Below are 15,230 nucleotides of genomic sequence, written 5' to 3'. Positions count from 1 at the left end.
CAACAAACTGTAGAAAATTCTTAAAGAGGTGGGAATATCAGACCATCTGACCTGCCTCCTGAGAAATCTGTATGCAGGTCAAGAAGCAACAGTTAGAACTGGACATTGAACAACAGATTGGTTACAGATCAGGAAAGGAATACATCAAGGCTGTATATTGTCACCCTGCTTATTTAACTTATATGCAGAGTTAAAAACATCATGAGAAATGCTGGACTAGATGAAGCACAAGTGGCAATCAAGATTGCCAGGAGATATATCAATAACCTCAGATATGTAGATGACACCACACTTTTGAAAGAAAGCAAAGAAGAACTGAAGAGCCTCTTGATAAAAGTGAAACAGGAGAGTAAAAAAGTTGGCTTAAAACTCAACATTCAGAAAGTAAGATCATGTCATCTGGTCCCATCACTTCACAGCAAATAGATGGGGAAACAATGAAAACAGTGAGAGACTTTATTTTGGGGGACTCCAAAATCACTTCAGATGGTGACTGCAGCCATGAAATTAAAAGACAGTTGCTTCTTGGGAGAAAAGCTATGATCAACCTAGACAGCATATTAGAAAGCAGAGACATTACTTTGCCAACACAGGTCCATCTAGTCAAAGATATGGTTTTTCCAGTAGTCATGTATGGATGTGAGATGGACTATAAAGGAAGTTGAGTGCCGAAGAATTGATGCTTTAGAACTGTGGTGTTAGAGAAGACTCTTGAGAGTCCCTTGGACTGCATGGAGATCCAACCAGTCAATCATAATGGAAATCAGTCCTGAGTATTCATTGGAAGAACTGATGCTGAAGCTGAAGCTCCAATACTTTGGCCACCTGAGGAGAAGAACTGACTCATTTGAAAAGACCCTGATACTAGGAAAAATTGAAGGCTGGAGAAGGGGACAACAGAGGATGAGACAGTTGAATGACATCACCGACACGATAGACATGAGTTTGAGTAAGCTCTGAGAGCTGGTGATGGACAGGGAGGCCTGGTGTGCTGCAGTCCATGGGGTCACAAAGATTTGGACAAGATTTAGCGACTGAACTGAACTGAACAAACACATGAAAAGATGCTCAGCATTGCTCATTATTAGAGGAATGCAAATCAAAACTACAACGAAATATCACCTCACACTGTTCAGAATGGCCATCATCAAAAAGTTTACAAACAATAAATGGTGGAGAGGGTGTAGAGAAAAGGGAACACTCTTGCACTGTTGGTGAGAATGCAAATTGATACAGCTACTATGGAAGACAGTATGAAGATTCCTTAAAAACTAGGAATAAAACCACCATAGTATAAAGTGAAAGTCCCTCAGTTGTGTCCAAATCTTTGTGACCCCATAGAATTCTCCAGGCCAGAATACTGGAGTGCATATCCTTTCCTTTCTCCAGAGGATCTTCCCTACCCAGGTATTGAACCCAGGTCCCCCACATTGTAGGTGGATTCTTTACCAGCTGAGCCACAAGGGAAACTCAAGAATACTGGAGTGGGTAGCCTACCCTTCTACAGTGAATATTCCTGACCCAGGAATAGAACTGGGGTCTTCTGCATTGTAGGTGTATTCTTTATGACCCAGCAATCCACTTCTAGACATATACCCTGAGGAAACCAAAATTGAAAAAGACACATGTATCCCATTGTTCATTGCAGGACTATTAATAATACCTAGAACATGGAAGCAAGCTAGATGTCCATTGACAGATGAATGTATAAAAAATTGTGGTTTATATACACAATGGAATATTCAGTTCAGTTCAATTCAGTTGAGTCACTCAGTCGTGTCCAACTCTTTGTGACCCCATGAATCGCAGCACCCCAGGCCTCCTTGTCCAACACCAATTCCCAGAGTTCACTCAAACTCACATCCATCGAGTCAGTGATGCCATCCAGCCATCTCATCCTCTGTCATCCCCTTCTCCTCCTGCCCCCAATCCCTCCCAGCATCAGGGTTTTTTCCAATGAGTCAACATTTTGCATGAGGTGGCCAAAGTATTGGAGCTTCAGCTTCAACATCAGTCCTTCCAATGAACACCTAGGACTGATCTCCCTTAGGATGGAGTGGTTGGATCTCCTTGCAGTCCAAGGGACTCTCAAGAGTCTTCTCCAACATCACAGTTCAAAAGCATCAATTCTTCGGCGCTCAGCCTTCTTCACAGTCCAACTCTCACATCCATACATGACCACTGGAAAAACCATAGCCTTGACTAGACGGACCTTTGTTGGCGAAGTAATGTCTCTGCTTTTGAATATGCTATCTAGATTGGTCATAACTTTCCTTCCAAGGAGTAAGTGTCTTTTAATTTCATGGCTGCAATCACAATCTGCAGTGATTTTGGAGTCCCAAAAAATACAGTCTGACACTGTTTCCACTGTTCCCCATCTATTTGCCATGAAGTGATGGGACCAGATGCCATGATCTTTGTTTTCTGAATGTTGAGTTTTAAGCCAACTTTTTCACTCTCCTTCTTCACTTTCATCAAAAGGCTTTTTAGTTCCTCTTACTTTCTGCCATAAGGGTGGTGTAATCTGCATATCTGAGATTATTGATATTTCTCCCGGCAATCTTGATTCCAGCTTGTGCTTCTGCCAGCCCAGCGTATCTCATGATGTACTCTGCATAGAAGTTAAATGGAATGTTACTCAGCCATAAAAAGGAATGCATTTTAGTCAGTTCTAATCGGGTGGATGAACCTAGAGCCTACTATACAGAGTGAAGTATGTCAGAAAGAGAAAGATAAATATCTCATACTAAGCATATATACAGAATGTAGAAAGATTATATTGAAGAATTTATCTGCAGGGAAACAATGGAGAAACAGACATAGAGAGCAGACTATGGACATGGGGAGAGGGGAGGAGAGGGTGAAATGTATGGAGAGAGTAACATGGAAACTTACATTACCATATGTAAAATAGATAGCCAACAGGAATTTGCTGTATGTCTCAGGAAACTCAAACAGGGGCTCTGTATCAACCTAGAGGTGTGGGACGGGGAGGGAAATTGGATGGAGCTTCAAGAGTGAGGGGATATATGAATACCTATGGCTGATTCATGTTGAGGTTTGAAAGAAAACAAAATTCTGTAAAGCAATTATCCTTCAATTAAAAAATAAATTAAAAAAAAGAATTATACCAATAAGACACATGAAGGATTAACCGTTCTGTAGGTGTGTGATGGTTAATAATAAAGTAGCTAACATCAATTGAGCATATGTAACATACAGCAATAATCTCATTTAAGCTTCACAGGTAACCCAGAGAGATATATATTGAAAACTATTTTACTACCATCCCTGTCTTATATAAACATATATTATGGCACAAAAAAAACTAGATAACCTGCCCAAATCCCCAAAATTTTCTGTAGTAGAACAGGAATTTCAACCAAAATGTCTGACTCTGACATTCATGGTCTCACAATACCATATTGCCTCTACGGTGGTATGACCGTATAAGAACACTAGTAGGTTAGCATCCTTCACTTTGCAGTAATCTTCTTTTTATCAAAATCCTTTCACTTTATCCAGAGTGAAGTGTTCACAGTTAGAAATATAAGGGCCTTCATGTCTTGGTGCCCACCATATATTTTCGCTGAGCTTCCTGGATTCCAACTTAAATAACTGATGGTGCCCTGCGGTTCAGTTTTTTCACAAAGTTGCAGATGATGAGTTCCTGGTTAGCATGTCAGATGAAGGACAATATATTTTAATGCAAGTGCAACGAGCTGGAACGACAGTATTTTCTCCAAGAGCCTGAACTAGGTTAGCACGACCTCCGAGAGGGGCCAGAATCCTAACAGCAAAATTAGAATAGAAAGGCTTATGGAGATTTCTATGCTAATCAGCCAAGTTTTACTGGAACGATTATGTTTAGCACAATGGCCATTTGCCAGCTTCAGCCAGGGCACCACTTTTGGTCAGGTGACCAACTGAAAATAATGACTCAGAAAGTGCTGGGGAGGCCACAGTGAGGCAACAACATTCTAAACTGGTGGCAGAAGTGGGAGAAAGTGCTAGGACCCCAAAGAAAGAAGATTTTCTTATAGGAATTCCAGCACACACCTTGCCTCCAATGCAGTTTGTACTGAAGTAAAACTCCTGTTTTAGAGTTGATAGAAAGAATGGACCTCTGGGGCATGAAAACAGGGTGGGGGGAAGGAGAGAAAAACAAGAAAATGATTTTTCCGGTTAAGGACAGATTTCCCCTCCCACCTAATCTTTGCTTTTGGCACAAAGACTGTATTCTGCTGAAGTAAAGGGGAGATGCTATTTTATATGGCTTGGCCTAGCAAAACATATCATCATCCCTTACATTTGTTTTGTTTTGTTTTGGAATTTAGGGCATTGACAGAAGCTGAGCTGGTTGGACACAGACAAAACTAACAAAACAATCATACCAGACATTCTCTAGTCTACCTATTCATGAGTCTGTGAGAGTCAACAACAATCAAAGAAGGAAAGAAATGACTGAAGATGTTCCATGGTGCCCCTTGGTATTTACAATGCCATCCAAACAGATTTCTAATGGTGTTCAAAAGATGCCTTGGCACTTTCCCAGAAATACTGAATCACAATCACAAGGGGAACCAGAGGAGAAATGATCTATATTTTTAAAGAAGCTGTTCAGGCGATTCTAATGTAGGACCAGGTCTGGGAATCTCTCATCTGGACCACACTTCCTCACATCATCACACGAAGGAAAAGCAGTGATGCTATTCTGGGTCCATCTTGCCCAGCATTAAGGCTCTAAGAGAGCTGTGATACAAAGAACACAGTTGTTCTGTTTCCTGACCTTGACCCCAAACAACATCACGTCAATTAATATTCACCTAGCACTTAATATGTGCCAGGAACTTTTACATATATTATCTTGTTCTGACCAAAGGTTAATGTTGCTTAAATATTTAAAAGCTCAATATTTAGTTGGTTTACTTTCAGTCAGAAATGTTTAACAGCAATACCACTTTATGTAATTGGATCATACAGTTCTGCTCACATTTCAATTTGGATGAAGATGGAAAATGAATTTATTTCACTTATAAGTGAACTTACAGCTGTCTATAACTCTCAACTGACAGTAGAAAAATGAACTAAATCATCCATCTGGCTTAAATCTTGTCTGTCATTATCTAAATGGTCACTTTAAGTAGTATTAGTCTCTCTAGAATAATTTTTTTTTTAATATTTCAAATAATCTCTCCCTGTTTCTCCAGCAAGAGGGATTCTGGGTATAAGGACAATGTGGAAAGAGAGAGTTCACGATTGTGGTTTACAATCATTCACATTGATATGTAGGTAGAAGGATAGTTCCTGCCCATTGTGGTCCAGAGATCACATCCCTTTTCCAATTGATGTCCACTTGCCCCTCTGGCCTACACGGCAGAAAGGGAGGCTGGCTGGACATTGCTTCCCGTTTGTTCTTTTTCTTCATCTGTGGACCCCTGACTACTTGTCCTCACCCCACCTACTGTTAGCTGCTGAGACTTCTCTGAGATTTGGCTGGAAATTCACTCTCCCCACCTGGTGAGTCTAACACTCAGTCTTCACTTCAGGGCCAGCTTGCCCCAACCACCATAATCCATGCTGGCAAGATTCCCAAATACACTCTCAAGTATTCTTGGGACCAACCCACACTACATGGGACTGGCAAGTCCATCTTGTGCCCTAGGCTGGTGAATATCAATGCTGCCCAAATTTCTCTAAAGAGCCTCCTGCTTCCTGTGCCAAAGTCAGCACAGGAATGAGAAAATCAGGACCATGTCTCTTCACTCTGCTCTTTCACTCCCTTCCCTCTCCTTTTGTCTTCTACATTTTAAGCCAGGAAGGGGCAGGCTCTTCCACTTTCAGGGGAAGACATCCCTCAAATAAAGCCTGCTCTTGACATATGCCAAACAAGCAGCTAAAGGCACTTAGTATTTAGAATAGTAGTAGACATACAGAATATGAGATATACATATATATGTATTGATCTTTAGATTTAGGTCTTTATTTTGTGCCTCTTAACACATAAAGCTGACTACAAAGCTGATATTTGTTTACGTTTCTGAGTTGAATTATTTGAATTAGCTAAAGATTTTTCTTTTAATACTTTATTTTCTATAATAAAATTGCTTAAATGCAAAGCTAAATTTATTAACTTTTAAATTCTTCAGATAAATGTCTACGAAAGTATAAAAAATTATTTTATCACCAAAAATTGTCACTGTCCTCAAAACCACTTCTCATAAAAATTAACAGTCCTCACCATCTTCCTGAATATCTACAGTCACAAACAAAGCACAGTCTTAACCCTACCCCCCTTTAAGTACCACAGCACCTCTGAGAGGTTAGTTAAGTCAAGGACTAGTGTGCTCACTTTACTGGTGGCAAAACTGAATATTTCAAGTCAGGAGGCTGAACCATGTCATTGGGAAAGTTCTTAAGGGAAGCAGGGATGGAACTCAGAGCTCTTCCACTCCCAGATGAATATCTATGCCCCAGGCTTGTCAGTTACCAAACACTTTAAAGCCCATGATCTCACTTGACCCTCCTAGGGAATTCCTGAGCTTCTCAGAAAAGGGATCACAATTCCTATTTTGTAGGTGAAGACACCACAGCTGTGGGGGCTAAGAAACGGCAGAGCCTGGGCCAGAGCCTGAGTCTTTTGATCAAGAACCCTATGTTCCCCCATCTCCTCCTGGTACCCTAGCCACAGGACACAGTTATAACAAGGAGGGGATGTGGCATGGCACCTACAAGGTGAGTTCTGACCTCCTACACACCTTGTCTGGATCCCATCTCACCACATACTGGGTGTGTCCCTCAGCAAAGTTCCTGATCTCTCTGGGCCTCAGTTTCTCCATTTGTGAGACATACTAGTACTTTCCTCAAAAGGTTAAAAAGAGAATTAAACTACACAGTTTGTGCAGACACCCAGAACATTTTCAGGCAAATATTAAGGACTCGTCAATATGGTTGGGAGAAAGATTATTTCTCACTCATTGTATCTCCATGTGCAAGGACTTCTGCTAGACCAAAGTTCCTGGCTTCTCTTCCCACTTCTGCTCACACTTACCAGGAGAGAGGGGATTTATTTGAGTGTGCATGTTGAAGGGTACTTTGGGGTCCACTCTTAGCGATGTACTAGGCTCAGCAAAGGAGGCCTGTGATTGGACATCCTCTCCTGGTATGAGAATGCTCTGTTCTGGGATATAGTATTAGGACATCCATTGCTTCCTTATCTCTCAGTCAAATCCCCCAACCTGACTTTCATCAGTAATTTTTCTGATTCTTGCATCCATCTCGGAATTGGCTTAGACTTAGAGGAAAAGGTAGATACTACCTACTGATCCCCTCAAATCCCTACAAATATTATCTACTTCCATGCTTATCAGTATTACATAAAAATTGTTCCCAAGTAAAAGTGCCTGATATCTGTAGCCTCTTTGCATTCCATCAGATGGCTGACATGGCTCTCAGGGAGTGGTTGCTAGACTCAGCAGCCACCAGCCACCCACAGCACCAAGATGCCAGAGATGAAGTGACTGTGGTCTCCAGCACTTCCCAACCTGAGATTTCAGGACAATGAGATTGAGGACAATGCTGACTCACAATATTTTCTCAGGGCCTTCTCTTGTGAGTGGCCCACTATGATTGGAACCAAAGTCCCACTAAATCTGTCACTTTCTCAACATTCTGCTAGGCAAGTTTCACCTTGGATGTCCCCAGAACTTTGTCAGAGCAGATGGGAAATTCTAGGAGGGTGACTAGATGGCCTGTCTATTTTGGGTCTCCAATTCTCCAGCAGCCTGGTGTCTGAGCTAAGAGAAATGTGACTTGTGTCAGAGTACAAGAGAGCGCCAGTGGCAAGGGCTTCCACGTGTCTATTTCTGGCTGTCCCTTGATGCTGTGTCATTGGAAGAACTGTGACATCACAGCCTCTGCCTTTTTACAAGGGCCTGACAATACAAGTGACTCAGAGAGAATGTCAACCGTGGCTGCCAGCCTGGCTCAGTACACGGAGACTTAGGGAGTCATGCAGAGTGACTTGTGCCAGGGTTTCATAGGGGCACAAAGACAGACTATTAGGACTAGAAGTGACCTTAGTTTTCCTCTAATAAAGCCCATCTAAAGCCTGAGCCCCTGCTACCATATTACTGAGAAGTGGGCCTCTGGGTTCTGCTTGCATAACTCCAAGGACATTGATGAATTCATTATCTTCCGAGGCAATTGTATCAGGATGATTCAGGCCACAAGCAACAGCGTATTTAACCACACAAACTTTAATATCTCACTTAACAAAAAGTCTGGACGGAAGTGGCACCAGTGGCACTTCCTTGGTTGCTCAAGAAAGTCACCAAGTTCAAAGATTGTTTCCACCTTGTAGGAAATCAGTGATGGTTTTCCTCATTGGCTCAATGATCTTTCTCTCTTCTGATACTGTTAGAACAAGAAGAAAAATGGTGCACAGTAGAGGCTTTCTCCTCATCTATCTCTCCCTTTTAATAACTAGAAAAACTTTCCAGGGCCCCTAAGACTTCCTGAGTATCCCACTGGTCAGAATAGGATCACATGCCCATTCCTAAACCAGTCATCGGCAGAAGTGCAGAGGACTGCCTGACCAATCGTGCATCATGCCTTGGAATTGGACCTACAGTCCTCTGGAACAAAGAATAGTTTTATAAGCAAAGAAAAGGGAAAATGTCTATCTGTAACAGTAGCCCAATCCCTGGTTGAACTATTTCAAAGTACTTTAAACTAAGTCAGAAACTTCCTAACAATGTATCTTCTCAACCATTAATTCTAGATCTACTCTGATGCCTCATACAAAATAAACACAATGTGTTTCCATACAGTGATTTAATATACATCTGAAAACTGATCATTCTGGAAAAATCTCCAATTTTTTGAACCCTTTCCTAAGAGACAACATAATGCAGAACTCTGGAGTCAGACTGTCTGGGTTCAATGACCAGCTCTGTGACTCACTAGCTGGGTATACAGGGAATGTTACTTCAAGATCTTTGTATAAATTTCCTCATCTGAACAATGACTGTAAAAACAGTGCTTATTTCAGAAAGTTTCTGGTAAAGATTAAATAGTTAATATATGTAAAGCCCTTAGAACAGTGCCTGGCATATAGATGATACATTCAAGTGTCTATTATTGCATTATCAGTTTTAAATTTTTGGTTGATTCCTTCTGTCAGTAATTCTATTTGTCTGCATCTCCATCAAAGAATAGAAGCAGGAACTTAAATCTAGATTTCTCAGTATACATCTTTATTTTCTATTTGTGGCTGCCTCAGGGAAAGTTAAATAACAACCATGATCTTTCATTCACTATTGCTAAATCATGTTTTCAACATGGATCTGTGTGTTTGATTTTTTTGAACTTGGATGAAAGCTTTACAATTTCATTCTTTCTCATCTCATGGAAACACAGCAGGACTGAAAGTATGCCTTTCAGGAAGGGGAAATGAAGAGTATTAAAAACCTTAAGTTTATCAAGCTAACTTTTTTGCCCATCCCTAGGACCACCCACTTCACCTTATCCACTCCAATCACTTGGATTTTGCCCATTACTGAGCCTGGTCTCTCAGCACCCTATCAACCCTCTGAGCCTAGGTCAGTGTTTAGAGGTTAAATTATGTACCCTCAAACTTCAGCTGCTGAAGCTCTAACCCCAGAATTTCAGAATCTAAATATTTGGAGATAAGGTTTTTAAAGAAGTGATTAAGTGAAGCCAATAGCAGAGACCCTAATCCAATCTGTATGCAGCTCAAGAAGCAACAGTTAGAACTGGACATGGAACAACAGACTGCTTCCAAATTGGAAAAGGAGTACACTAAGGCTGTACGTTGTCACCCTGCTTATTTAACTTATATGCAGAGTACATCATGAGAAATGCTGGGCTGGAAGAAGCACAAGCTGGAATCAAGATTGCCGGGAGAAATATCAGTCACCTCAGATATGCAGATGACACCACCTTTATGGCAGAAAGTGAAGAACTAAAAAGCCTCTCGATGAAAGTGAAAGAGGAGAGTGAAAAAGTTGGCTTAAAGCTCAACATTCAGAAAATGAAGATCATGGCATCTGGTCCCATCTCTTCATGGCAGTTCGGTGGGGAAACAATGGAAACAGTGACAGACTTTATATTTTTGGGCTCCAAAATCACTGCCGATCATGACTGCAGCCATGAAATTAAAAGATGCTTGCTCCTTGGAAGAAAAGCTATGACCAATCTAGACAGCATATTAAAAAGCAGAGACAGAGACATTACTTTGCCAACAAAGGTCTGTCTAGTCAAAGCTATGGTTTTTGCAGTAGTCATATATGGATGTGAGAGTTAGACTATAAAGAAAACTGAATGCCGAAGAATTGATGCTTTTGAACTGTGGTGTTAGAGAAGACTCTTGAAAGTCCCTTGGACTTCAAGGAGATCCAACTAGTTCATCCTAAAGGAAATCACTACTGAATATTCATTGGAAGGATTGATGCTGAATTTGAAACTCAACCTGATGCGAAGAACTGATTCGTTGGAAAAGACCCTGATGCTGGGAAAGATTGAAGGCAGGAGGAGAAAGGGATGACAGAGATGAAATGGTTGGATGGCATCACCAACTCAATGGACATGAGTTTGAGCAAGCTTTGGGCATTGGTGACGGACAGGGAAGCCTGGCGTGCTGCAGTCCATGGGGTCACAGAGAGTCAGACATGGCTGAGCGACTGAACTGAACTGAATCCAATCTTATTGGTATCCTTTAACCAGAGGAAATTTAGACATACAAAGAGACAAAAAGGGTGTACACACAAAGGAAAGATCATGTGAGGACACAGTGAGAAGACAGTCATCTTCAAGCCAAGGAAGGAGGCCTTAGAATGAAGTCAACTGTACTGACACCTTGATCTTGGACTTCTAGCCATCAAAACTACGAAAAATAAATTTCCAGTGTTTAAGCCTCCAGTCTGTGGTGTTTTATTATGGCAGCTCTAGAAAATTAATATATACTGCTTGAGCTGCTTTCTATTGCTTGCTATAAAAACACCCTGTATAAGATGTACCACTAACGCATTCTCCTCCACCTCCATCAGCACGACCATCACCTTCTCCATCTGTTTTGTCTACCGCTATTGAATCATCTCGGGTCACTCAACAGGCATTCTTTCTCCCTTCTGTACCTACTTTAACAATCAGGGTGACCTCATGGTCCACATCAGAGCAAGTGTGGTCCTCAGACAACACAACCTGGGGAGAGGGTTGAAACTGTATATTCCTGGGCCCAACTGCAGATCAAGTGAAACAGAACATATTTAGCAAGTTTCCTAGGTGATTCTTATCCACTTTCTCAAATGTCTGTGACTAACAATTTGTTACTTTCATGGCTAGCTTTAAAAACCACAAATTGGAATAAAGAGAGAGGAACTCACTGTGGGGACTTGGAAAAGTCATTATTCTGTTCTAGATCTCCATTTGCTCTTCAATATTGCAAGGAAGGTGCAGCGTAAGTTGCCTTCTTGATCTATTACTTCTCTAACTGGAAGCAGAGTTAAGTCAGAAATAGGACCTGGTGTCAGGCTGATACTAACTAGTTTTCAAATCTCAGTTCTGAACTTCTGACGATACCCTCTGAGGTGAGGGCTAGTGCTGTCACATAGTTCAGAGAAGCAAGAACCAAAATCAGACAGAGGAATTCACTGGCTCATGATTCAGGCGAGAAGATGAAAACATAAAATTTTGCCAGTGAACCGACAATCCCTCACAAGCTATTTAAACACCTCTAAGAACTTTGGCTCCAGGAAGCCCGCCTAGACTAAATAATGCAGCAGGGTGGTCCTCCTGGTCTCAAGCTGGTGACCTAGGAGTGACCAGAGCAGAAGACTAGTGTCTCCAGGCCTTGTGGCTGCCTTTGGTCACAAACATCTGGGGAGGAGAGCAGAAGGAAGGGGAGAGGTGTATCTTCAAAAGGAAATCAGTTGACTCCAGCAGCTGGGCAAACACTAGCTCTAATACTCGGGCAACCTGGAGTGGCAGAGCGAGCCAAGGTCTGGGAATCAGCCCTCCCTTACCTTTACGTGGAAAATTGCCCAAGGGTCTGTGGAATGAAGAGAGCAGTAAGGTAGAAAATAGGATAGGGTGGGATGCAGTATAGGGAAAAATAATCCTTGGGAACAACCAGACTCCTGTCAATCAGCTATGCCATCAGATACTGTCAACAGTTTTGAACCAATCCTTGGTCCTGTTCCAGTCCCCAACATACTATATAATTTTCAATCACTTTGTATTTGTCATCCTGAAAGCAAGGGGACCTTTTGCCTTTGCACACAAGATGAATGAAAAATGCATTCATGCCATCATTAAAAATAAAATATGCTCCAAGATATAAAATATGGAGGGACAGCTTGCTCCAAGGGAAGACTACTATCCCAGAATCTTAAACAGACTTTATTCCTAGCAGGTTTATTAATTTATCATCAATATATTCATTTATTTGCTCATTTACTCAACAAATATTTATTAAGAACTCTCTGTGCACTAGGCATTGTGCAAAACACTGAGGATAGTATAGAGATCAAGACAAACCCAGTTCCTCCCACAAGGAGCTCCGAGTCTAGTGGAGGAGTAAGACAGTAAACTAAATATAAATACATAATTATGTTGCTTCCATTTTTATAAGTGCTATAAAGGAGACATATGAGTTGCTTTGGAAATGTTTGATAGTTGTACTTTCTCCATGCAGAGTCAGGCCAGCCTTCAGAGAGTTCTGAGCGGGTTCTGCCACTGTATTATGTGCATGGCAATTCTACTTGACAAGATCCTTCAGACTTCTCAGGCCTCAGTTTAACTGTCTGTAAAATGGTAAGGCTGTACTCATAAATTTCAGTGTTTGTTCATTACACCATGATTCTTGTATGTTTACTACACTGTAAGTCTTGCACCTGGGAGTACATATAAATACTGTGCATAATATATATGTATGTGTGTATTTATATTATGTTATATAATAAATTTAAGAAAGCTGGCACAGCAAACAGGGTGTCCTTTCTCAATACAGAGACCACTGAGGAAGAGGAGACAGCCTTCTCCAGGGAACAATTTCTGCCCCTGGAACCTGATCACTGCATCACTGCAACTCCCATCATAACCATCTCTGGGTTGATGGCTTGCAAATTTTCTTCCCCCAGCCAAAAGAATATTTCATCAGCATGCAGGCAGGACTGACAGAATGGGGTTAGGATGTAGAGAAGAGTGACATGGTTTTTTTGGTCTGAGGCACTGCAGAGAAGGAGGTGGCCAAGAGCCAGTGATGGAGGCTCTCTGGGATGAGACAAACAGGCATGCTGTTGTGATGAGGGTACTGTGGTTCATCAGGAGTACAGGCGTTCAGAGCCTGTGCTGAATGAGGAAACTCAGTCTTGAGATCTTCCCTTGTGCTTAAATCTCTATTTAATTTTAGTCAAGTCATGGACTTTTTCTTGGCCTTAGATACCTCCTAAGCAATTAACCACTTCCTCTAACTAGCTTGATGGTATTAACATGAGGATACAAGTTATGTGATCAATGTGTTAAATGGATAAACAGTTACTTAAGATAGCCATCCCTGCTTCTCATTAGCAAGAATATGGTTAAAATTCTTAGACAGGCTAAGTCTGTCACCTTTAGTGAAAGAGCCATGTGAATAGGGAAAAACAATTGCCTCTAAGGACTTCTACAACACACACATGCAGCTTGCAAAGTACTTTGTAGACTGTAAAGTGCCATGTACATGTAAGATATTACTATATTACAATAATTATTTCAAGTATCAGTATGATAATTATGAATATAATAATTATGAGAAGTTAACTATTCTTAACTGGAGTTGGATGCATAGATGAATGGTTGCATGGATGACCAGGCATTTCAAAAGTCATATACAAGTTTGTTTCCTACCACCTAACAGAGATTGCAAAAAGCTCTCTATGACTCTTATCACAGAGAAACCTAAGAGAAACTAGCTCTCTAAACTTACCCTACATGTTGGATTTTGATAATGTTATGTAAAATGCTGCATCATCCATCATTAAGTGAATGATGCAGAGCATCTTAATAAATATTAAGTCATCCGGTGCTCACAAGATAATGAGTTAGTTAAGAATGGTGTTATTACCCCTTTTGGCAAAAATGGAGACTGAGACAACAGACATTAAAGGCTTGACTATCCACAAGCTTTTAAAGAATGAAAAAAAAATCTAAGTTTTCTTTCATTGAAATCATGGATCCCTCAAAGGCAGCCTATAGGAGAAAACATGTGTAAATCATATACCAAAAAGGGGTTAATATCTAAAATATATAAAGAACTCTAACAACTCGAGACTGGAAGGAACCCAGTTAAAAATAATTACCCAAAATAACCCAAATTTTAAAAATGAACAAATGAAATTAATGGATGTTTCTTCAAGGAAAACACACAAATGGCCACCAGGCACATGAAAAGTGCTCAACATACTTAATCATCAGGAAAAGGCAAGTCAAAACACAGTGAGGTATCACCGCATGCTTGTTAGAATGACTATTACAAAAGAAAAGAAAGAACCGCTGTTGGTGAGGATATGGATAAACTGGAACCCTGGTACACTGCTGGCAGGAATGTAAAATGGTTCAGCCTTTATGGAAAACAGTGTGGCTCTCCCTCGGGAAATGAAGAATAGAGCCACCATATGATCCAGCATTCTTACTTATGAAAATTTATCCAAAAGAACTGAAATCAGGGTCTTGGCTGATCGCCCACATTTACTGCAGCGTTACAACAACCAAAGGGTGGAAACAACCCAAATACTCACCAACAGATGAACGGAGAAAATGGGGTACATGCGTACAGTGGCATACCATTCAGCCATAAAAAGGGAGGGGATCCTGCCAGCTGCTGCAACATGCACAGACCTTGAGAACATTAAGCTGAGGGACATAATCCAGTCATAAGCACATATACTATGTGATTTCAATTATAGGAGATGTGTAACATAGTCAAGCTCATCAGAGCAGAAAGTAAAATGGTGGTTCCCAGGGGCTGGCAGAAAGGGGAGCTGGGGAGGTGCTCTTCATTGGGTATAAAATTTCAGTCACGCAGATGGAAAAGTCCTAGAAATCTTCTGTACAGCACTGTGATTGTAGTTAACAATAATGTACTATTCACTCTAAAATTTGTTAAGAGGGCGTATCACACATTATATGTTTTTATCACAATATTTTTTTTTTTTTTTTGCTTTTTTATT

This window comes from Bison bison, unplaced genomic scaffold, assembly GCF_000754665.1.
Source record: "Bison bison bison isolate TAMUID 2011002044 unplaced genomic scaffold, Bison_UMD1.0 scf7180017864291, whole genome shotgun sequence".
NCBI classification, from domain to species: domain Eukaryota; kingdom Metazoa; phylum Chordata; class Mammalia; order Artiodactyla; family Bovidae; genus Bison; species Bison bison.
Note: the sequence above shows the minus strand (reverse complement) of the source record.